Source organism: Somniosus microcephalus, chromosome 4 (genome assembly GCF_052327205.1).
Source record: "Somniosus microcephalus isolate GS21.2 chromosome 4, FLI_Smic_1.0, whole genome shotgun sequence".
Lineage (NCBI taxonomy): Eukaryota > Metazoa > Chordata > Chondrichthyes > Squaliformes > Somniosidae > Somniosus > Somniosus microcephalus.
This window is the reverse complement of record NC_140990.1, coordinates 290405426-290429745: the sequence shown is the minus strand read 5'-3', so window position 1 is coordinate 290429745 and position 24320 is coordinate 290405426.

Sequence of the window (24320 nt, the reverse complement as noted above, 5' to 3'; positions counted from 1 at the left end):
GGAACCGTTCCCCTCTACCAGTCGCTAGGGGCGCCAGGCGTGCAATAGGCCGGCGCCACTGAATTTCCGGTTTGGGGCGCACAAAGGGCGTTGCACGATGAAATGACGTCAGGATCTGCGCGTGCAGCTGAGCGCACGCAAAGGCTTTGCACCGCCGCTAAATCTTTACTGAAGTTGGGGAGAGGCGCAGATCGCGCAGCGCCCGGCCGCTAGCTGCCTAGCGCCCCACATCTCCTCCTCCTAAGGCGCTAGCGGCTGGCGCAAACAACTGAATTTCTAGGCCTAAGTTGTCTAAAGTTACACAACATGATCGCAAAGGAGGATCACCGAACCATTTGGGTCACCCTCATGATAGCAGGGTCCCAAGTAAAGATGGAATTGGACACAGGATCAGCCCTAACAGTCATGAATCGACGAGACTACGAGTGGCTATTCTCACACATACCCTTGAAGGACACGTCCATTGTCTTAAAGACATATACGGGGCAAAAAGTCTACCCCAGAGGAAAAATAAGGGTGCCCGTTAAATACAACGGCAAGGAAACACAGAAACTGTATCTATATATACTACAAGATGGAGGACCACCATTATTGGGACGTGAATGGATCCGAAAAATACAATTGGATTGGCATTCCATTCAGGCGCTAACTGTGGCTGACAAAAGGGATGACGACGTCACACCTGGACAACTGTCAAAAATTCTAACTGACATGAAAGAGGTGTTCCAGCAAGGACTTGGGACTCTAAAAGGCGTAACGGCAATGATAAAAATTGAAGATAACGCAAACCCAAAATTTTTTACGGCCAAACCGGTACCGTATGCGATCTGCCCAGCCGCCGAAGCAGAGCTGGAGAGTCTGGAGCATTTGGGTGTGCTGTCCAAGGTGGACTGGAGCGAGTGGGCCACACCCATCGTTCCTGTAATGAAGAAATCATTGAGCAGCACGCCTGGGGAGCCGAAGAAGGTTCGCATCTGTGGGGACTTTAAGGTAACTGTGAACCCAGTCCTTCACACAGTACAATATCCACTTCCGTGGATAGAAGATATTTTCGCCTCACTATCTGGAGGGAAACGCTTTACGAAGATTGACCTGGCCCAAGCGTATCTACAAATGGAGGTAGAAGAAGCATCTAGAAAATACCTCATGATAAACACTCACAAAGGTCTTTACCAGTACAACCGACTGGTATTCGGGGTAGCATCAGCTCCGGCTATTTGGCAGAGGGCGATGGAACAAGTCCTGCAAGGGATCCCGGGGACCCAGTGTTATTTGGACGACATCCTGGTTACAGGCGAAAATGACAGTGAACACCTTGCCAACCTGGAGCAGGTGCTCACTAGATTACAAGAATATGGGCTACGAGCCAACCGCCCCAAATGCGAGTTTTTCAGGAAACAAATCTCGTATTGTGGCCACGTGATTGATGAAGAGGGGTTACATAAGTCCCCAGACAAGATTGAGGCAGTAGTCAAGGCTCCAGCACTGGAAAATGTGTCGCAACTGAGGTCGTTCCTCGGGTTGGTGAACTACTACCATAAGTTCTTGCCAAACTTGTCTACAATTCTGCACCCACTGAACGCCCTGCTGCAAACTGGAGTAGCATGGAAATGGAGTGATGAGTGTAAGCGTGCCTTTCAGAAATGTAAATGCCTAATCACTTCAAAAGAAGTATTGGCCCACTACAATCCAACACTACCGATTCGGTTGGCATGTGATGCGTCTCCCTACGGCATTGGAGCGGTGCTGTCGCACAAATTCCTTGACGGTTCAGAGAGGCCAATAGCCTTTGCGTCACGCTCGTTAACCTGAGCCGAGCGTAACTACGCCCAGATTGACAGGGAGGCCCTCAGCCTGGTGTGGGGGGTGAAGAAGTTCAATCACTATCTGCACGGGCAGAAATTCACCTTACTGACTGATCACCAGCCTCTTGTCTCCATTTTTAACCCAAAGAAGGGCGTTCCGGTGATGACGGCGCAATGGCTGCAAAGATGGTCCCTTTTTCTAGGGGCACATCAATACGACATAGAGTATAAGGGCACGAAACAGCATGGAAACGCTGATGGGCTGTCGCGCCTGCCGCTGCCTACGGTGGAGAAAGCACCTGCAGTGGACCCTGTTGAGATAGTCCATGCGACCACAGTCGAATGTCTACCTGTTACAAACTCAACTATAGAGAAGGAAACCCGAAATGACCCGACACTGTCTCGGGTCTATGATTTGACGGTGAAGGGATGGCCAGCACATGGCGACTCACTGTTGCCAGCATTCTCGCCAAGGAGAGAACAGCTGTCAGTGTGCCGGGGGACCTTGATGTGTGGATCCCGAGTGGTAATTCCACCCAAGTTGAGAGATAGAGTGCTCAATGAGCTTCATGAGGGTCATCTGGGAGGGGTAAAAATGAAGAGCCTAGCCAGGGCGTTTGTGTGGTGGCCAGGAATCGATAAAGAAATCGAGGAAATGACCAAGAGATGCACAGGATGCCAGAAAGTCCAAAACGCTCCACCACAGGCCCCGCTACACCCATGGGAGTGGCCCTCATTTCCATGGCAATGGGTACACATTGATTTTGCTGGTCCATTTATGGACTCAATGTTTTTAATCGCCGTGGATGCACATTCGAAATGGCCAGAGGTCATCAAAATGTCCTCCACCACCATGGAGAAAACTATTGCAGTCCTACGGACCATCTTCACCAAGAATGGCTTGCCAGAACAGATTTGCTCCGACAATGGACCACAGTTTGTGTCCGAGGATTTCCGGAGGTTTTTGAGGAATAATGGGGTAAAGCATTACACATCCGCCCCATATCATCCAGCCACAAATGGATTGGCTGAGAGGTTTGTTCAAACCTTTAAAAAAGCAATAAAGGCGATGTATAATGACAACATACCACTGCAACACAAGGTGGATAATTTCTTGTTTGCTTACCGGAATGCGACACATGCAGTCACCAACCAAGCTCCAGCCATGATGTTCTTTAACCGAATGTTAAGATGTCGCCTGGATTTGCTCAAACCAAACATAAGACGAGATGTTGAGAATAAGCAATTCCAGCACATCAATGAGAAGCCAACCAGGAGCTTCAAGATAAGGCAACCAGTCTTGGCCCGCGACTACCGAACAGAAAAATGGCAGCCAGGAACGATATGCACATGGCAGGGACCACTAATGTACACAGTGGACGTTGGAGAGAGCATCGTGAGACGCCATGCTGACCAGATTCTAGAGTCACAGGAACAAGTCAAACCCATGCCACGATCATACGCACCTGGTGATGAACCCGAAGTACAGATTGCGTCTACCTCAGAATCAGTGGTATTGGAAGCTGACGAACCAACCAATGACAATGAGCCAGAATCGACTCCGCCGCAAGAACAGGATACTCGAGAAAGACGCTGTCCAGACAGGATCAGGAAGCCTCCTCAAAGACTGAATTTATAAATGATTACTTTCAGCTGATGTATATAGTACAAAGAAAATTGTAATTGTAATTAGTTATTATTTAATTGTTAAATGAATGTTATGTACTGTTTATCTAAAAGGGGAGGAATTGTAATGTATGTACCTTTAAGAGAGGAACTATCTTTTACAGCCCCTGTATACTGCAGTACCAGTAGTGACCACACCTGTATATAACACCGTGTAGTAATTTGTACAGTTAGTTCCAGCATACCCTCTGTTCAGTAAACACCTGTTATTACCGTTCTCCTGCAGTCCGTGTGTTATTGATACGCGGACACTACAGTCGGGTCTGCCAGCGCTGAGCAGGCCCAACACGCAGCGGAGGGGGAGGCAATTGAAATCATTATTGGCTTGTTTACAGCCACTTAACAATGGTTTTTTCCCAGCTTTTTGATTTTGACAGGTTGCCCACCGGTTTCCCACTGGGCCTAGGCCTCGTCTGTGAAGCTGAGGTGAGAGGTCACTTGCCATTGTTTCAGCTGATGAGTTGACAGCTTCAAATGTCAAGTCAAAGCTCCCAGCTGATTCAGATATCTTCCCTTAGCCATTAGCTTCATCAATTGCATTTCCACTACAGATTCAGGATGCTGCAAGTCTTTACACAAGTCTCCATCCAGTCTGACCTCATTACCTCTTCCACCATTGACAGATCGCTTCTGTCATGTCAACTTCACCTGCCATCTATTCCATCAGCATGGATGCCCTTGAAACTCTTTCACCTTGGTCTTCAGAATTCCACCACAATCAGCCCGAACACCAGCATCACCAGGCACACCAGCAGTACCAACAACAACACCAAACTTCTCCGTAATCAACTGATGCTGCACAGGACAGAGGGCATCAGCACCCGACCACATAGCTGCCTGAGAGGCCAGGGATGGCCTCACCATGGCCAGATTTACTTCACTTGATGCTGCACACCCTGGCTGCCACATGGTGCACTAGGTTGGCACCACCTCACACCATCACCATAAAGCATCCCTACAATGCCCAAGCCATTCCTTTCACACTCACCACCATTGCGGGGGGTACCATTATGTCTCACCATTCACTGCAACTCACTAAACCATTTCCAAAAGTGCACACAAATCTGTCCAAGAACGCAAAGTGTTGAAAATAAAGTTTTCAATGTTTGACAGCACATTAACAAAAACTTCACATGAACATTAGCTAAAACACACAAGTGTGTTGTGTGTTATTAATTGGTATGATTAGACTAGGATGAGGGTGAGTGTGAGGGGTGTCTAGTGAGATGGGGAAGTGATAATGTAGATAGAGAAGGATGGGTGGAGGTTCAAGGTAAGTTGGTGTGAGTAAGGAAATGCAGGAGTAGGGCAGGAAAGACAGAGTGATGGGGATGTGATGAGTGGCACATAAGAACATAAGAAATAGGAGCAGGAATAGGACACTTGGCCCCTCGAGCCTGCTCCGCCATTCAATAAGATCATGGCTGATCTTGGGCTCAAAGCCACTTCCCTGCCCACTCCCCATAACCCTTCACTCCCTTATCTTGTAAAAATCTGTCCATCTCCACCTTAAATGTATTTAATGACCCAGCCTCGACGACTCTCTGGGGCAGAGAATTCCACAGATTTACGACCCTCTGAGAGAAGAAATTCCTCCTCATCTCAGTTCTAAAAGGGCAACCCTTTATTCTAAAACTGTGCCCCCGAGTTCTAGATTTCCCCACGAGAGGAAACATCCTCTCTGCATCTACCTTGTCGAGCCCCCTCAGTGTCTTATATGTTTCAATAAAATCACCTCTCATTCTTCTAAATTCCAATGAGTATAGGCCCAACCTGCTCAACCTTTCTTCATAAGTCAACCCCTTCATCTCAGGAACCAACCGAGTGAATCATCTCTGAACTGCCTCCATTGCAAGTATATCCTTCCTTAAATAAGGAGACCAAAACTGTACGCAGTACTCAAGGTGTGGTCTCACCAATACCCTGTACAGTTGTAGCAGGACTTCCCTGCTTTTATACTCCAACCCCCTTGCAATAAAGGCCAACATTCTATTTGCCTTTTTGATTACTTGCTGTACCTGCATGCTAACTTTTTGTGTTTCATGCACAAGGACCCCCAGGTCCCTCTGAACGGTAGCATTTTGTAATCTCTCTCCATTTAAATAATAGTTTGCTTTGTTATTTTTCCTGCCAAAGTGGATAACCTAGCACTTTCCCACATTATACTCCATCTGCCAAATGTTTGCCCACTCACTTAGCCTGTCTATATCCCTTTGCAGATTCTTTGAGTCCTTTGCACAACTTGCTTTCCCACCCATCTTTGTATCATCTGCAAACTTGGCTACATTACACTTAGACCCTTCAACCAAGTCATTAATGGAGATTGTAAATAGTTGAGGCCCCAGCACCGATCCCTGTGGCACCCCACCAGTTACTGTTTGCCAACCGGAAAATGATCCATTTATCCCGGCTCTCTGCTTTCTGTTAGTTAGCCGATTCTCTATCCATGCTAATATATTACCCCCAACTCCGTGAGCTCTTATCTTATGCAGTAAGCTTTTATGTGGCACCTTATCGCATGCCTTCTGGAAATCCAAATACACCACATCCACTGGCTCACCCTGATCCACCCTGCTCATTACATCCTCAAAGAATTCCAGCAAATTTGTTAAACATAATTTCCCTTTCATAAAACCATGCTGACTCTGCTTGACTGCATTATGATTTTCCAAATGCCCTGCTACTGCTTCCTTAATGAAGGGCTCCAGCATTTTCCCAATGACAGATGTTAGGCTAACTGGTCTATAGTTTCCTGCTTTCTGTCTCCCTCTTTTCTTAAATAGGGGTGTTACATTTGCGGTTTTCCAATCTGCTGGGACCTCTCCAGAGTCCAGAGAATTTTGGTATATTGCAACCAATGCATCCACTATCTCTGCAGCCACTTCTTTTAAGACCCTGGGATGCAGGCCATCTGGTCCAAGGGACTTGCCATCTTTTAGTCCCATTATTTTACCAAGTACTTTTTCCTTAGTGATAGTGATTGTCTTTAGTTACCCCCTCCCTGTGGCCCCTTGATTATCCATTATTGGGATGTTGTTAGTGTCTTCTACCATGAAAACAGATACAAAATATTTGTTCAGAGTCTCTGCCATTTCCCTGTTCCCCATTATTAATTCCCCATTCTCATCCTCTAAGGGACCAACATTTACTTTAGCTAATCCCTTCCTTTTTATATACCTGTAGAAGCTCTTACTTTCTGTTTTAATATTTCTTGCCAGTTTACTCTCATAATTCATCTTCTCTCTCTTTATTATTTTTTTAGTCATCCTTTGCTGGTTTTTAAAAATTTCCCAATCCTCTGACCTCCCACCAACCTTGAAACATTGTATTCCTTTGTTTTCAATTTGATACCATCCTTTACTTCCTTAGATAGCCACGGTTAGTGCTCCCTTCTCTTAAACATCTGGATGAGGTTGAGTGTGGCTTTGCAGTAATGTTCCCTAATCTACTGAGATCATTGAAAGGTTTGCACCACTGCAGCTTGGTCCTCCTGATGACATCCCTGCTTATGTCCTCCTGTGCAATGTGCAACCAGACTGTGTTGGTCTCCTGGGGAGGTCTCTTCCACACATTGGAAGGGAAGAGAACCTCCCTGCATGCTGTGACTCCCTCCATAAGCATAAGCATATGGATGGAGTCATGTGAGAGCCTGGGTGCAGCCCTGCACCTTTGTGCAGTGCTAGTCAGTGTTTGCAGCACCTCAATGCTGTAGAACACTGACAGCACAAATGTCAAAATAAATTTGGGCATGGTCCCTTTAAGGAAACCGGCTGATGACGTGTCATCAGACCTGTTTCCTTCAATTAGCCGGGAAATGCGCTGGGCGGGCTTAATAAGCCCAATCAGGGGAAAATCATTCTACACAGTGGGCTGGAGCCAGCAGTGAGGTCAGGATCCACCACCGACATCACCCGCCACGGACTCGCCGAGGTTGGTAAAATCCAACCCTTTGTATCTGTTTTCACGGAAGAAGACACAAAAAGCATTCCAGAAATAGTGGGGAACTAAGGGTCTAGTGAGAATGAGGAAGTTAAAGAAATGAGTATTAATAAAGAAATAGTACTGGAAAAATTAATGAGACTAAAAGCCAACAAATCCCCTGGACCTGATGGCCTACATTCGAGGGTTTTAAAAGAGTTGGCTACAGAGATAGTGGATGCATTAGCTTTGATCTTCCAGAATTCCCTAGATTGGAAGGCTGCAAATGTCACTCCGTTATTAAAGAAAGATGGGAGAGAGAAAACAGGGAACTATAGACCTGTTAGCCTGATAGCAGTAGTAGGGAAAATGCTAGAATCTATTATTAGGGACGTGGTAACAGGGCACTTAGAAAATCATAATCTAATTGGGCAGAGTCAACACGGATTTATGAAAGGGAGATCGTGCTTGACAAATCTGTTCGAGTTTTTTGAGGATGTAACGAGCAGGGTAGATAAAGGGGAACCAGTGGATGTAGTGTATTTGGATTTTCAAAAAGCATTCGATAGGTGCCGCACAAGAGGTTATTACACAAAATTAGGGCTCCTGGAATTGGGGGTAATATATTAGCATGGATTGAGGATTGGCTAAAGGACAGAAAACAGAGGGTAGGAATAAATGGGTCATGTTTGGGTTGGCAGGCTGTAACTAGTCGGGTACTGCAAGGATCAGTGCTTGGGCCTCAGCTACAATTTATATCAATGCATGAGATGAGGGGACCAAGTGTAATCTAATCAAGTTTGCTGACGATTCAAAGTTAGGTGGGAAAGTAAGTTGTGAGGAGAACAAAAAGAGACTGCAAAGGGATATAAATAGGTTAGGTGAGTGGGTAAGAATGTGGCAGATGGAATGTAATGTGGAGAAATGTGAAGTTATCTACTTTGGTAGGAAAACTAGAAAAGCAGAATATTTTTAAATACTGGAGTTTAAAAAGAAGCTAGTATCAATAATGGTGACCACAAAACTATCAGATTGTCGTAAAAACCCATCTGGTTCACTAATGTCCTTTAGGGAAGGAAATCTGCCGTCCTTACCTGGTCTGGCCTATATGTGACTCCAGACCCACAGCAATGTGGTTGACTCTCAACTGCCCTCTGAAATGGCTTAGCAAGCCACTCAGTTATACATGACTGCTACGAAAAACAAGAACAACAAAACCGGATGGACCAATTGGCATCGACCTCGGCACCAGCTTCACATACGACAATGGCACACTCAGAAAAGTCGACCATGCAAAGTCCTCCTCGATAAAATCTGAGGACTTGTGCCAAAATTTGGAGAGCTGTCCCACAGACTAGTCAAGCAACAGCCTGACAGTCATACTCACAGAATCATAACTTTCAGCCAACATCCCAGATTACTCCATCACCATTCCTGGGTATGTCCTGGCCCACCGGCAGAACCGACCCACCAAAGGTGGTGGCACAGTGGTATACAGCTGGGAGGGAGCAGCCCTGGGAGTCCTCAACATTGACTCTGGACCCCATGAAGTCTCATGGCTTCAGGTCAAGCATGGGCAAGGAAACCTCCTGCTGATTACCACCTTACCGCCACTCCTCCATGTTGAACACCATTTGGAAGAAACACCAAGGGTAGCAAGGGCACAGAATGTACTCTGGGTGGGGGACTTCAATGTCCATTGCCAAGAGTGGCTCGGTAGCACCACTACTGACTGAGATGGCCAAGTCCTGAAGAACATAGCTGCCACACTGGGCCTGCGGCAGGTGGTGAGAGAACCAACACAAGGGGGAAACCTACTTGACCTCGTCCTCACCAATCTACATGTCACAGATGCATCTGTCCATGACAGTCTTGGTAGCAGTGACCACTGCGCAGTCCTTGTGGAGACAAAATCCCATCTTCACACTGAGGACACCCTCCATCGTGTTGTGTGGCATTACCACCGTGCTAAATGGGATAGATTCAGAACAGATCTAGCTGCTCAAAACTGGGCATCCATGAGGTGCTGTGGGCCATCAGCAGCAGTAGAATTGTATTCCACCACAATCTGTAACCTCATGGCCCGGCATATCCCTCATTCTACCATTACCATCAAGCCAGGGAACCAACCCTGGTTCAATGAGGAGTACAGAAGAGCATGCCGGGAGCAGCACCAGGCATACCTAAAAATGAGGTACCAACCTAGAGAAGCACAACAGACGACTACATGCATGCTAAACAGCAGAAGCAGCATGCTATAGACAGGGCTAAGCGATCCCACAATCTACGGATCAGATCAAAGCTCTGCAGTCCTGGCACATCCAGTCATGAATGGTGGTGGACAATTAAGCAACTAACAGGAGGAGGGGGCTCCATGAATATCTCCATCCTCAATGATGGTGGAGTCCAGCACACAAGTGCAAAAGGCAAAGTTGAAGCATTTGCAACCATCTTCAGCCAGAAGTGCCGAGTGGATGATCCATCTCGGCCTCCTCTTGAGGTCCCCACCACCACAGAAGCCAGTTTTCAGCCAATTCAATTCACTCCACTTGATATCAAGAAATGGCTGAGCACACTGGATACAGCCAAGGCTATGGGCCCTGACAACATCCCAGCTGTCGTGCTGAAGATTTGTGCTCCAAAACTAGCCACACCTCTAGCCAAGCTGTTCCAGTACAACTACAACACTGGCATCTACCCGACAATGTGAAAAATTGCCCATGTATGTCCTGTCCACAAAAAGCAGGCAAATCCATTCCGGCCAATTACTGCCCCATCAGTCTACTCTCAATCATCAGCAAAGTGATGTAAGGTGTCGTTGACAGTGCTATCAAGCGGCACTTACTCACCAATAACCTGCTCACCAAAGCTCAGTTTGGGTTCCACCAGGATCACTCGGCTCCAGGCCTCATTACAGCCTTGGTCCAAACACGGACAAAAAAGCTGAATTCCAGAGTTGAGGTGAGAGTGACTGCCTTTGACATCAAAGCAGCATTTAACCGAGTGTGGCATCAAGGAGCCCTAGTAAAATTGAAGTCAATGGGAATCAGAGGGAAAACTCCCCACTGGCTGGAGTCATATCTAGCACAAATGAAAATGGTTTTGGTTGTTTGAGGTCAATCATCTCAGCCCCAGGACATCGCTGCAGGAGTTCCTCAGGGCCGTGTCCAAGCCCAACCACCTTCAACTGCTTCATCAATGACCTTCCCTCCATCATGAGGTCATAAGTGAGGATGTTCGCTGATGACTGAACAGTGTTAAGTTCCATTTGCAACTCCTCAGATAATGAAGCAGTCCATGCCCTCATGCAGCTAGACCTGGACAACATTCAGGCTTGGGCTGATAAGTGGCAAATAACATTCACGTCATACAAGTGCCAGGCAATGACTATCTCCAACAAGCAAGAGTCTAACCACCGCCCCTTGACATTCAACGGCATTACCATCGAATCCCTCACCATCAATATCCTGGGGGTCACCATTGACCAGAAGCTTAACTGGGCCAGCCACATAAATACTGTGGCAACAAGAGCAGGTCAGAGGCTAGGTATACTGCAGCGAGTGTCTCACCTCCTAACTCCCCAAAGCCTTTCCACCATCTACAAGGCACAAGTAAAGAGTGTGATGGAATACTTTCCATTTGCCTGGATGAGTGCAGCTCCAACAACATTCAAGAAGCTCAACACCATCCAGGACAAAGCAGCCCGCTTGATTGGCACCCCATCCGCCACCTTAAACATTCACTCCCTCCACCACCGGCACACCATGGCTGCAGTGCGTACCAACTACAAGATGCACTGCAGCAACTTGCCAAGGCTTCTTCAGCAGCACCTCCCAAACCCACGACCTCTACCACCTAGAAGGACAAGGGCAGCAGGCGCATGGGAACACCATCACCTCCAAGTTCCCCTCCAAGTTACACACCATCCTGACTTGGAAATATAATCGCCATTCCTTCATTATCGCTGGGTCAAAATCCTGGAACTCCCTCCCTAACAGCACTGTGGGAGTACCCTCACCACACGGACTGCAGCGGTTCTAGAAGGCGGCTCACCACCATCTTCACAAGAACAATTAGGGATGGGCAATAAATGCTGGCCTTACCAGTGATGCCCAATGAATATGGGGATAGTGCAGGAAGGTGGAGTTGAGGTAGAAGATCACTCATGATCTTAATGAATGGCGGAGCAGGCTCGAAGCACCAAATGGCCTGCTCCTGCTCCTATTTCTTATGTTCTTATGTTATGATCTGGAATGCACTGTCTGAAAGGGTGGTGGATGTAGTGTCAATAATAACTTTCAATGGGGAATTGGATAAAAACGTGAAAAAGAAAACATTGTTAGGCCGTGGGACTACTTGGATAGCTCTTTCAAAGAGCCGGCACAGGCACGATGAGCCGAATGGCCTCCTTCTGTCCTGTATCATTCTATGATTCTATGAAAAGCCTTTACAGTTTAAAAAATTTGCAGACCTACAATTTCATGGCTTTCTTGAAAAATTATCATAAAATGTGTTCATTGGAAAATAATTAAAACTAGAGAACAATACTTAACTCATAATATTTGTGGCATTCTTGAATCCAATCATTTGTCACATCAAGGAATAGATCAAATTTCTTGCTCCAATTACAGGAAACTTTGTGTTATCCGGAGGCTAAATGTCCGGCAAGCTCGAGCCACCGGCAAAAATCAGGAGCCGTTTTGTTAGGTTTTTTTTCTTCTCGTGGCTTTTTTTTCTTCTCATGGCTTTTTTTTCAACAGTCAGGCTCTGCAAAGTCTCTGTAGCTTGGCAACAGCTTCAGAGAGACGCTTCCAAGGTACGGGCTGACTGTTTAGAAGCTGTTGCTAAGCAACAGTGTTTGTTGTCAGATACGGAGATGAAAAGCTCCGTATGCTTCAACATTAACGCTGGTGTGTCTGGCAGTTTTGAGGGAACAGCAACAGCTCGGTCCCGTCGGTGCCGGATAGCACAAAGTTTCCTGTACTGTAGCAAATCATATGTGTGTACTAACGTGCAATTGTTAGAGGTAGTGATAGTACCTGCTTGGTTTCAGCCATGCTTGTCAGTGCAGAAAAGTTATGGAAATCCTCAAAAGGATCAATTGAATTTCAAAATTCAGAAAGAACCAACATGCCTTATCTAAAATGAAAGTAACTCTTTCATGTGAGATTATTGAGCCACCCCACATACTACCAAACCACAAGCATTTGCTGACGTACCACTGATATCCTGTATGATTCCAGCCTGAATCAAAAGGCTTTTGATGTCTAATAGAAAGTTCTGTTGTCTAGAACTTGTTTGGTCCACAAATGTGGCAACATTTAATTATGTCACTGAACTTTTACAATAAATGATTTTTTAATTTTTACTTTATTCTTCTCAGGAGGTATATCTATAATGTGTGTCTAACATAACAATTGAACTTAGTGCAAAAGGCAAAAAAAAGACAATGGTCTCAATTTTGCTTTTGTAACGGGTCTCCAAGCCCTTTTTCTCTCCCTAGCACCTGGGAAACAAGCTTTCCCCAGGCACTAGGGAGAGTAATATCACGGCCAATGTGTAATGTTTAACACAAACTGCTCCTACCTGGAACGTCTACAAGTGCCTTCCCCACCTCTCCCCTGATAAGCAGTGAGATTTTTAAAAAAACAGAGATTCTCCTCCAAAAAATAAACACAGTAACAACTTTAACATAAGACAACTCAGACTACAACGAAGTAGTCAAAACCTTTTGGCACCTACCAGTCACAGAAAGCTTCCAGCGAACCAGCATGCACTCCATTTCTGTTTTCCAGGGTAATATTAAAGCTCAAAACATGGGCAAGCAAATACCTTGCCCAATGCCACCAGGACAACTACAAGTGTCCCCTGAGAAGGAGGGCTCCACTTAAAAAAATGGATGGCTGTTCAAATTAAAAATGCATGCCAGTAAATTATAATGAAAATTTGGAAACTTGCATCAGTGAAACAATCGAAGTCCTGTTGTGCCCATTGGTTGTGGGTAGCTTCAAGCAAACCAGTGGACAACAACAACAATTTGCATTTATGCAGCGCCTATGGTTGTACTTCATGGTCACCAAAAAGGGCAGGGGGGTCGGGAGCGGTGCTGATCGGGGGCGGGGTGGGCTGTCGAGAGCGGCAGCAATTCGGGTGGGGGGGTGGTCAGGAGCGGCAGTGATTGGTTAACCTGAAGCAGCAGCGATCAGGAGGGGGTCAGGAGCGGCAGTGATTGGTTAACCTGAAGCAGCAGCGATCAGGAGGGGGTCAGGCGCGGCAGTAATTGGTTAACCTGAAGCGGCAGCGATCGGGAGGGGGTCAGGAGCAGCAGTGATTGGTTAACCTGAAGCGGCAGCAATCGGGAGGGGGTCAGGAGCGGCAGTGATTGGTTAACCTGAAGCGGCAGCGATCGGGAGGGGGTCAGGAGCGGCAGTGATTGGTTAACCTGAAGCGGCAGCGATCGGGAGGGGGTCAGGAGCGGCAGTGATTGGTTAACCTGAAGCGGCAGCAATCGGGAGGGGGTCAGGCGCGGCAGTGATTGGTTAACCTGAAGCGGCAGCAATCGGGAGGGGGTCAGGCGCGGCAGTGATTGGTTAACCTGAAGTGGCAGCGATCGGGAGGGGGTCAGGAACGGCGGCGAGTTTTCGTTAAATGTAGGGTCAGGAGGAGCACTCCTGTTCCTCCGGGCTCCACAATTCAGGCAGGGCATTCCAGATCATAACAACTCACTGCATTAAAAACATTTCCTCATGTCGCCTCTTGTTCTTTTGCCAATCACCTTAAATCTGTGTCCTCTGGTTAATGACCCTTCTGCAACTGGAAATAGTTTCTCCTTATTTACTCTATCAAAATTCTTCCAAGATTTTGAACACCTCTATCAAGTCTCTCCTTAACCTTCTCTGCTCTAAGAAGAAGAAAAGAAAGAAAGACTTGCATTTATATAGCGCCTTTCACGACCACCGGACATCTCAAAGCGCTTTACAGCCAATGAAGTACTTTTGGGGGGAGAAATTCGGTATCACCCCGTTTGGGCTGCAATTATCGGCCGGACGCAAAGTTTAGCGCCTGGCGCTAATTATCGCCTCCGACTGCAAACTTGGCCTCTATCGCCCCTGGAGGTGATTGGAGCGCTACACAACTCTCTAAAGGCGCTAACGCCGAGGAGTGAGGCGCTACCTCAGAGCGCTGATGAAGCTCAGGTGATGTCAGTTAGCAATGGAACACAGACACACTGGCGCCGGCCAGTTCTTAAAGGGGAGGGTCGATCTTGCTCTCTAGCCACACCCTGCTCATTGCAGCCTTGAATCTCGACCTAGAGAGACCTATACATCAATTCTGCTGGAAAGAACAATGGAGAGGCCCAGGGAAAGAGTTCAGAATGCAGCCCTCATAGTATCTGCTAAATTGATGCAAGGAAGGTCAAATCAAAATGAACCTGCAAAGTGCTGCTCAGTACCCAAAACTCCTTCACAGAACATTGAATCTCTCCAGAAGTCTCTTTCTCTCTCAGAATGCGTGGTGCAAAAATGTCGCCAACAAAAAAAGGCAGGAAGCAGCCACCTTTAAATAGCGCTCCCCCAGTCCCTTCCTGACTGCAAAACGTTCCCCTCTACCTGTCGTTGCTAGCGGTAAGCAGAAAGGCAAGGAGCGCCACTCAATATCCAGTCCAGGGCGCTGCTAAGGCGTTGCACGCTCGACTGACATCATGATTTGTGGACGCAGGAGATCGTGGCGGTAGTGTTTAGCGCCACCGCAAAATGTCTGGTCAATTTCGCGAGCGGCGCAAACATCGCCGCGCCCGGGCGTTAGTTGCTTTGCGCCCCATTAGCGCCCTCTTAGGGCGCTAATGGGAGGCGCTAATCAACCGAATTTTTCCCCCTTGGAGTGTAGTCATTGTTGTAATGTGAGAAACGCGGCAGCCAATCTGTGCACAACAAGCTCCCACAAACAGCAATGTGATAATGACCAGATAATCTGTTTTAGTTATGTTGATTGAGGGATAAATATTGGCCACCAGGGATAACACCCTGGTTCTCCCTTGAGGAGAACAACCCCAGTTTCTCTAGTCTTTCCATGTAACTGAAGTCCTTCATCCCTGATACCATTCTAGTAAATCTCCTCTGCACCTCTCTGTGGCCTTGACATCCTTCCTAAAGTGTGGTGCCCAGAATTTGCTACATTACACCAGCTGGGGCCTAACCAGTGTTTTATAAGGTTTGGCATAACTGCCTTGCTTTTGTATTCTATGCCTCTATTAATAAAGCCAAGGATCATGTATGCCTTTTTAACAGCCTTCTCAACTTGTCCTACCACCTTCAAAGACTTGTGTACCTACAACTCCAAGTCTCTCTGTTTCTGTACCCCCTTAAAATTGTACCATTTAGTTTATTTTGTCTCTCCTTATTCTTCCTACCAAAATGACTCACTTCACACATCCCCGCCTTAAATTTCACCAGTCTGTCTATATCCTCCTGAAGTTTGTTACTATCCTCCTCACTGTTTACTACATTTCCGAGTTTTTGCCATTTGTAACTTTGAAATTATGCTCTGGACAAAAAGTTAATAAGTTTAATGAAAGTAGAACTTGAGGCCAAAAGTCAAGAGTCACATTCAATTCATAATTATTTCTGCAAAAAACCATACAAATACAAATCCAAACACTTGAAGCTTTAACAATGATTAGTGTTGATAGCCGAGTAGCTTTGGACATAGAGTACTGCCTGACTGATTTTCTAAGCTACTTCCCTTCATTGGGTGAGTTTGCCAATCCACAGAAGTGTCACTGAATAGAGTGCTACAAGGCAGGAAGAGGATAAAGCAAAATCATGTATGGCCACTCCCATCCCTCAAAAGTGCACCTCCTTTTGGCTAATCATAGAATGGACTTAACGGTGGCTCTATGTTGGACAAGCAACACCATTACTGGAACCAGCCAGTGCTGTCACTGAATGGAACATCAACTGTGGAGCCAATTACAGTTCATTGAAAGAAAGTACTTGCATTTATATAGCACCTTTCATGACCTTTGGATATCCCAAAGCCTTTCACAACCAATTAATTACTTTTAAAGTGTAGCCACTGTTGTAATGTAGAAAACACACAGCAAGGCTCCAAAAACAGTAATGAGATAAATAACCAGATAATCTGTTTTTGGTGGCATTGGTTGAAGGATAAATATTGGCCAGGACAACTCTAATGCTCTTCTTCAAATAGTATCATGATTTGGGAAATTAATGGCCTGGAAATTGTGGTCAGAGGCTTCCTGCGGGCGAATGCCTCCGAACCACAATGAAACTCCAAACCTACCTGGTGCCTCCACACCTTCGAAGACTCACGCTCCTGGGCCTGCAGGCGTACACCTGCGTAAAGATTCGCAAACGTCCCTGGGATCACGTGGACCGGCCCAACCAATCACAAAGGGAATTCCCATTATGCTTCTGGGGATTCCATTTACAACAACAGCAACTTGTATTTATATTGCGCCTTTAAAGTAGTAAAACATCCCAGGATTATTAAAAGACAAAAAAAACTTGCCACCGAGGAGAAAATAAGGCAGGTGACCAAAAGCTTGGTCAAAGAGGTAGGTTTTAAGGAGCATCTTAAAGGAGGAAAGAGAGGTAGAGAGGCGGAAAGGTTTAGGCAGGGAATTCCAAAGCTTAGGGCCTAGGCAACAGAAGGCACGGCCACCAATGGTTGAGCGATTATTATCAGGGATGCTCAAGAGGGCAAAATTAGAGGAGCTGTAAGGTTCGAAAATTTCTGCACAACCCCAGAACAGAAGGAAAGGTCATTTTTAAAGTAATTTTGGAACATCACAGAAGAAATCTGTAAAAAAGGACAACAGTGTGGTTGGGCCAAACAGAAGGATTTCAAAGAGTTTAATTTAAAGAAGAGATTTTTGGACTAGTTTCAGAGTTATTGGGCAAAAAGGATTTAAATCAAAATCCCAGGAAGATTTGGCTGGTTTAAAAAAAAGACATGTTCAGACTTGTAGGAAAAGGCTGCGACAGGAATGTGGGATTGACCTCTGCAGAGGAACAGCTTGTGTATTCGAAAGTAGCCAGACTGTCTGGGAGGAACAATAAACAAAACTCAGCCCCTATCTGGGAATTTGCATTCAATCAATAAATCAATGAAAACCCCAGCCTCACCTAAAGCCCAAAGCCCATTAAAACCCATGCATAAAAGAACCTGCACAGAATTTGAAGGCCTTACAGGAAATCTAAGATTAAAAGACTTTGAGACATTCAAAACCACTTTACACCTTCTTCAACTACTCAGGAAGCTATCCCGAAACCAGTTAACTAAATGGGACCAATCAAGTGGCCCTTAACAAGCCAGCCAAAAATCTAACAAGATTAGCAGGTTTTGTTTTCATATAAACTAAAGACCTGTCTCCACAAGAAAGCAGTTCATTTCGATGGGTTCGATCAGTACAGTTCAGACAGACACAGAAAAAGGCACAGCTCATTCGAAAGACATCAGCCTCGGGACAACAGAAGGAAAACGGAAGGAATCGCAGCAACCAAGGGCCCCACGAAACAAACAACCAACAATATTACCAACAACTAGGTAATATTGGGCCACCGCAACCATCAAGAAACCAACCTGGAAGAGACCGAAGATCTGCAAGTTTTTCCCACTCTACAAACTATTCCTGTGTTTGGTGAGCATTTCCTGGTCCTCTGGAATTCAACCTAGTTAGTGTAGTGGGATTGGGAGGAGTAAGGTATTTTTGTCTATTGTCATTCTCCCTCGCATATTCCGAAGTGTTCCCCCTTTTAGAGTGATAAGGTTTATTGTGTTGTGTATATTTTCTTGTCTCAAATAAAATCCAAGTTCTTTTCACCAACTCAGTTGTCTGTTGCAATTTCATTACAACCCCCAAATAAGTCCAGGTCTAGAACCAAGGGAGTGTGAGCGATTTGAACCGCTCAAAGGAGTCAGAGGTGAAGCTGACACACACACCACCCCCTACAGAGCGCAGATATCTCGAGGGGTTATGGGGCTGAAGGAAATTACAGATATAGGGAGGGGCAAGGCCATGGAGGGATTTGAAAACAAGGATGAGAATTTTGAAATCGAGGCGTTAATTAACCGGGAGCCAATGTAGGTCAGCGAGCACAGGGGTGATGGGTGAATGGGACTTGGTGTGAGTTGGGACACGGGCAGCCGAGTTTTGGATTACCTCAAGTTTACATAGGGTAGAATGTGGGAGGCCAGCCAGGAGTGTGTTGGAATAGTCAAGTCTAGCGGTAACAAAGGCATGGATGAGGGTTTCAGCAGCAGATGAGCTGAGGTAAGGGCGGAGGCGGGTGATATTACGGAGGTGGAAATAGGCGGTCTTAGTTATGCTGCGGATATGTGGTCGGAAACTCATTTCAGGGTCACATATGACACCAAGGTTGTGAACAGTGTGGTTCAGCCTCAGACAGATGTTAGGGAGAAGGATAGAGTCGGTGGCTCGGGAATGGAGTTTGTGGCGGGGACTGAAAACAATGGCTTCAGTCTTCCCAATATTTAATTGGAGAAAATTTCTGCTCATCCAGAACTGGATGTCAGACAATTTAGAGACCGTGGAGGGGTCAAGAGAAGTGATAGTGAGGTAGAGCTGGTTGTCGTTAGCGTACATGTGGAAACTGATGCTGTGTTTTCGGATGATGTCGCCAAGGGCAACATGTAGATGAGAAATAGGAGGGGGCCAAGGATAGATCCTTGGGAGACACCAGAGGGAGCAGGAAGAGAAGCCGTTGCAGGTGATTCTCTGCCTTCCACCCCTTCACAGACCTTCCCTTTTGTTCTTTCCTCCCCTCCCCCCTTTCCCTGCCTCTGTACTTGCTTAAAACCTGTTACATCTCTAACATTTTCCAGTTCTGATGAAAGGTCATCGACCTGAAACGTTGGGCTGGAAATTGCGGTCGGAGGCTTCCCGCAGGTGAATGCCTGCAAGTAAACTCTGCACCTAACTGGTGCCTCTGTACTTTCGAAGACCCGCGCTCCTGGGCCTGCAGTTGTATGCCTGCGTAAAGGCCCACGTACCCCAGGGGCGTATGCAGTTCGCAAGCCTCCCTGGGATCACGTGGGCCGGCCCAACCAATCACAAAGGGGAATTCCCATTATGCTTATCGGGATTCCATTTACGTACAGAATCCCCAGAAACATAATGGGCCAGAAATTCCAGAACGGGGCTTGCAGCGCGTGCAAGCCCCGTATTTGCACTTACCCCGCGCTCCTGCCGATCAGCTCCAGGGACGCCTGCACTTCCAGAAACTGAAGCAAGAATCCCGGGCAGCGTATGACGTCACGCCGCCCAGGAGCGCAGCCAGCGCGGACCCAGGAGCGTGCAGTGTAAGTGAGACACGCCCCTTGAGGTCTCAGTTTCACTGGACACGCCCCCAATGTTTCTGTCAAGCTGCTTTGCTTTTTTACATGCAAAGCAGCAGTTTAAATAGGTTTTTGGAAGTTTTTTGAAGATTTTGGTAACTTTTATAAACTTTTTTAAATGTTTACATTATTTTGAGTAATCTGAAGTAGTTTTAAAGAGAATTAAAGCAATTTAAAGACTTTTAAAAGCCCTAAAAGAATTTTTTTAATTCCATTTATTTATTTAGCAATGTCGTCGTCATACGTGTCTTCACACTGTTCCCTTTGGGGAACTGTATGAAGTGGTGGAAGGATTTATGGCCGTGATTAACGCTCATTCCGTGACCGTAACCATCTTTGAACCAGCCATTAGGGCGGTTAGTCCTATGGCGGGAGGGTTTTACGGGCTCCCACAAGCTATACAAGGAGGGGGGGCCACCCACACCCACGGACGCAAATATCCCACTGGATGTCAACCCAGAATTTAGAGCCGGAGCTCCGACTCCACTTGCCGGGACTGTCTGGAGCGGGGTTCGAAACCCTACCCTGATCTGGCCCAGCGGCAGGGATCCTACCGCTATGGCAAAGGCCCAATCCGATTAGCAACGTGAAATGGCAGCATAGGGCTCCAGTCACGGGGAGGGAAAAGGCGCAGGAAACGTATGGGTGTCACCTTTTGTGCGGAGTGGGCCTTTTGCGTAGCAGTAAGCATCCCCGCCGCTGGGCCAGAAGGAGTAGGGTTTTGAACCCCACTCCAGACAGTCCCGGCAAGTGGAGTCGGAGCTCCAACTTTAAATTCTGGGTGGACATCCAGTGGGATACTTGCGTCCGTGGGTGTTGGTGGCCGCCCCCCCTTCCCTTAGATGGGTTGTGGGAGCCCGTAAAACCCTCCCGCCATAGGACTAACCACCCTAATGGCTGGTTCAAAGATGGTTACGGTCACGGAATGAGCGTTAATCACGGCCATAAATCCTTCCACCACTTCATACAGTTCCCCAAAGGGAACAGTGTGAGGATACGTCCGATGATGACCTCTTGCGCAATGCACCTCCTTGGACCCTCAGTCGCAGGTGCGAGGGGGCAAGTGGTGCAAGTGTTAAATTTTTTATTTTATTGACATGTAAAATGTTGGCCCAATAATTCCCTTCCAAATGCGCTAGTACGGTCGGGGTACTTACGCATCTGGCCGGATGAAATGCCGGTTTTCAGCATGCACAGTGCATGTGGGGAAAACCGGCATTTCCTGTCCTCTGAACGAAGGGGTTCAGAGGCAGAACGCGTGCGACTGCACATGCAGCGCGTGCGCAGTATAATTCGCCGCTTTCATTAATGCTTTCAGCGAGGTCCAGTCATTACAACTTACACATGAAAAAAGCATGGGTACAGTTGCTACAGAGGCTGCGGAGGAAGATATTTCTTATCGTGGAGCTTCTGAAAGTATGTATGTCTGTATATATTCCTTTGCGTGTTATGTATATATTCCTTTACTTATGTGTATGAATGTATTATTTAATTATGACTTTCAGAGAAAGTAACTTATTGGAAAATCATAATTAAAAACATACATTCATAGTAAAGGAATATAAAACATACATACATATACGTAAAGGAATATATGTGGACATACATACATAACTCATTCTCACATTCCATTCACACAGCCACAATTGCTCCTTCTACCTACCGTTCTGAAAACCCTTTAAAAAAAAAAAAATTTTAACTTTAAAACTTACTTAAAATTTCTTAAAATAACTTCCCTCCCTTTCCCAAACAAAAATATTGCATTTCAAAAGCTCCATGATAAAATATATCTTCCTCCGCAGCCAATGAACCACTTTACACTTGCTTTTTTTCAGTGTAAGTTCTGAGGACTTACCCTCACGGATTTCATGAATGAAATCCACGAAGTTCACTGCGCAAGCGCTGCCTGTGCAGTCGCACGCGCTCGAGGTCTGGAAATGCCGGCGTTCCCCGCATGCGCTGTTCCTGCTGAACGCCGGCATTTCCAACGGCCAGAAGCGTGAGTACCCCGAGCGCACTCACGCTTCTGGCCTGGAATTTCTGGCCCAATAGGAATCCCCTAAAAAATACATGTCACCCCACTTAAATAAAAATAAATCATCACATGTTCCAAATTAAATAAAATACAATTTAATGAAACATTTAAAACAAAAATTTGATTTTTTGAAAAATAAATTGAAACATTTTCCAAGGTGCCAAAAATAACCTAAACTAATTTTAAGGGTTTTTGTCTGGTTAAATCATTAAAAAAAATTATTTTAATATGTATTTAAACCCTTACATTGGTAAAAGAAGGCGTAAGGGTTTCGGGGGCATTAGTTGAGCAGTAGTTGGGCAAATAGCCCAACTCTGCATCAGCGAATGTCCATTTCCTGCGGATGGGTATGATTTGTCAAGTTGAAACTTGACAGATCGGAAGTTTCGGGTCTTCGCACATGTGCATTGCATCGCATGTGAAAACCCAGAACTTGCGGGGCATTTACGACCACGTAGGCTCTGCGTACACCGTCATAGGCCCCGGGAAATCTGAGCCAATATGTTTTTAACGCAGCAATGGACATAAGAATGAAACATTTCATTTGTTTGATCTACTGATCAGCATTTAATTTTCCAGAATATCATTTCTCGAGAAAATTCCAGTTCTACAAAGCTGAAAAAGTTTTGCAGATTTCAAAATGTTAAGTTGCTTCCTAAGCTTTGCAATTGCTTGTGCTTCACACCAGATTGACTATCAGAAGTATAAAGTACCAACAATGGTTTATGCCATCAGTGGTTTATGGCTCCCATATGCTACTGCTGTAACTCCACATTTCAAACTAAAATATGGATAATTCTGCAACAATTCAAACATCTTAAAAAAGAGAGGAGTGGGATAATGTTGCACATTTTACTTCCATTAAACATCATCTGTGAGAAATATGACCCAAAGCAAATACACAAAAGGACACTTGAGGATTACCGAAAAACAAATTTTGCCCACTCGTGACTTAACAAGGTTATCCAGCAGGCAACATAGTCATTCAGACCAGGAAAATTGAAAGTTCAGTTCCCCAGTCAGTGCTGAGTTAGCTGATCTTAGCTGGGTTTGCTATATTTGTCTCAGTTCCTGTCAAGTCAGGGAGGAAAAAATAGTCCTGGGTTCCTGCTCCTAATTGCCATTTGATAATGTCTGCTGAAGGTATCTCTCTTCTGTTAGGCAGTCGCTTGGAACCGAGGATGACTTGCTTCCACATTAAAAATGAGTTCCCAGGTGACTGATGAGTCCAATGCAGGACCTACAGTCTCTGTCACAGGTGGGGCAGACGGTGGTTGAAGGGGCGGCTGGGTGGGGTGCTTGGGTTGGCGTGTGCTGCTTGCGCTTGGCTTCCGCTTGCTCCCAGCGAAGAGACTCGAGGTGTTCGGCGCCTTCCCAGTTGCTTCTCCTCCACTTTGTGCGGTCTTGGGCTAGGGATTCCCAGGTGTCATATGTGGGTATTGGATAAAGTCAGGGATTCCCAGATATGCATATGTGGATATTGGATAAAGTTAGGTTTGGCCATGACTACAATGTGTTCCCTTCCCACCATGATCTAATAGCTTGCCCAACTAGTTGTTATTCATGTTAAGGTTACATAGAAAAATAGGAGCAGGAGTAGGCCATTTGGCCCTTCGAGCCTTCAGTGTGTATTTAAACTCACTTTCGCGGGCTTTTTTTCAGAGGCCAGTGTCGGGAGCGGTGAGACCGGAGGTTCAGTGAGTATTTAAACTCACTTTCGTGGGCTTTTTTTCAGAGGCCAGTGTCAGGAGCGGTGAGAGCGGAGGTTCAGTGAATATTTAAACTCACTTTTATGGACTTTTTTTCAGAGGCCAGTGTCGGGAGCGGTGAGAGCGAAGGTTCAGTGAGTATTTAAACTCACTTTTGCGGCTTTTTTACAGAGGCTTACCAATCTTGCAGACCGGCGGCGGCGATCCAGAGCCACGCATTGATTCAAAACGTGATGCAGGCAGGAGCAAGCAGCTGATTGGGTGAGTACTTATATTACTCTATAGTTTGACAGTTAAGGTTCATAGTTTATAAAGTTTAGAAGGTCTTAATTTTCTGGTTATACTTTCTAAGGTCTCTGTTGTGTAGCGGGGAGTGCTAGGAAACAAGGGCCCTTGAGTATATCATTTAATTGTGTATAATTGGTGGTATTGATTTAATTTAAATTAATTAAAGGGTAAGTCATGGCAGCAAAGCTCGGCCCCGTGGCATGCTCCTCCTGCACTATGTGTGAAATCAGGGACACTTCCTGTGTCCCTGACGACCGTGTGTGCGGGAAGTGTATCCAGCTGCAGCTACTGGCAGACCGCATTGCGGCGCTGGAGCTGTAAACGGATACATACTGGAGCATTCATGATGCTGAGGACGCCATGGATATCATGCTTAATCAGTTGGTCACACCGCAGGTAAAGGCTGCACAGGCAGGAAGGGAATGGGTGACCGTCAGGCAGAGTAGTAGGTGCAGGCAGGTAGTGCAGGGGTCCCCTGTGGCCAACCCCCTCTCAAAC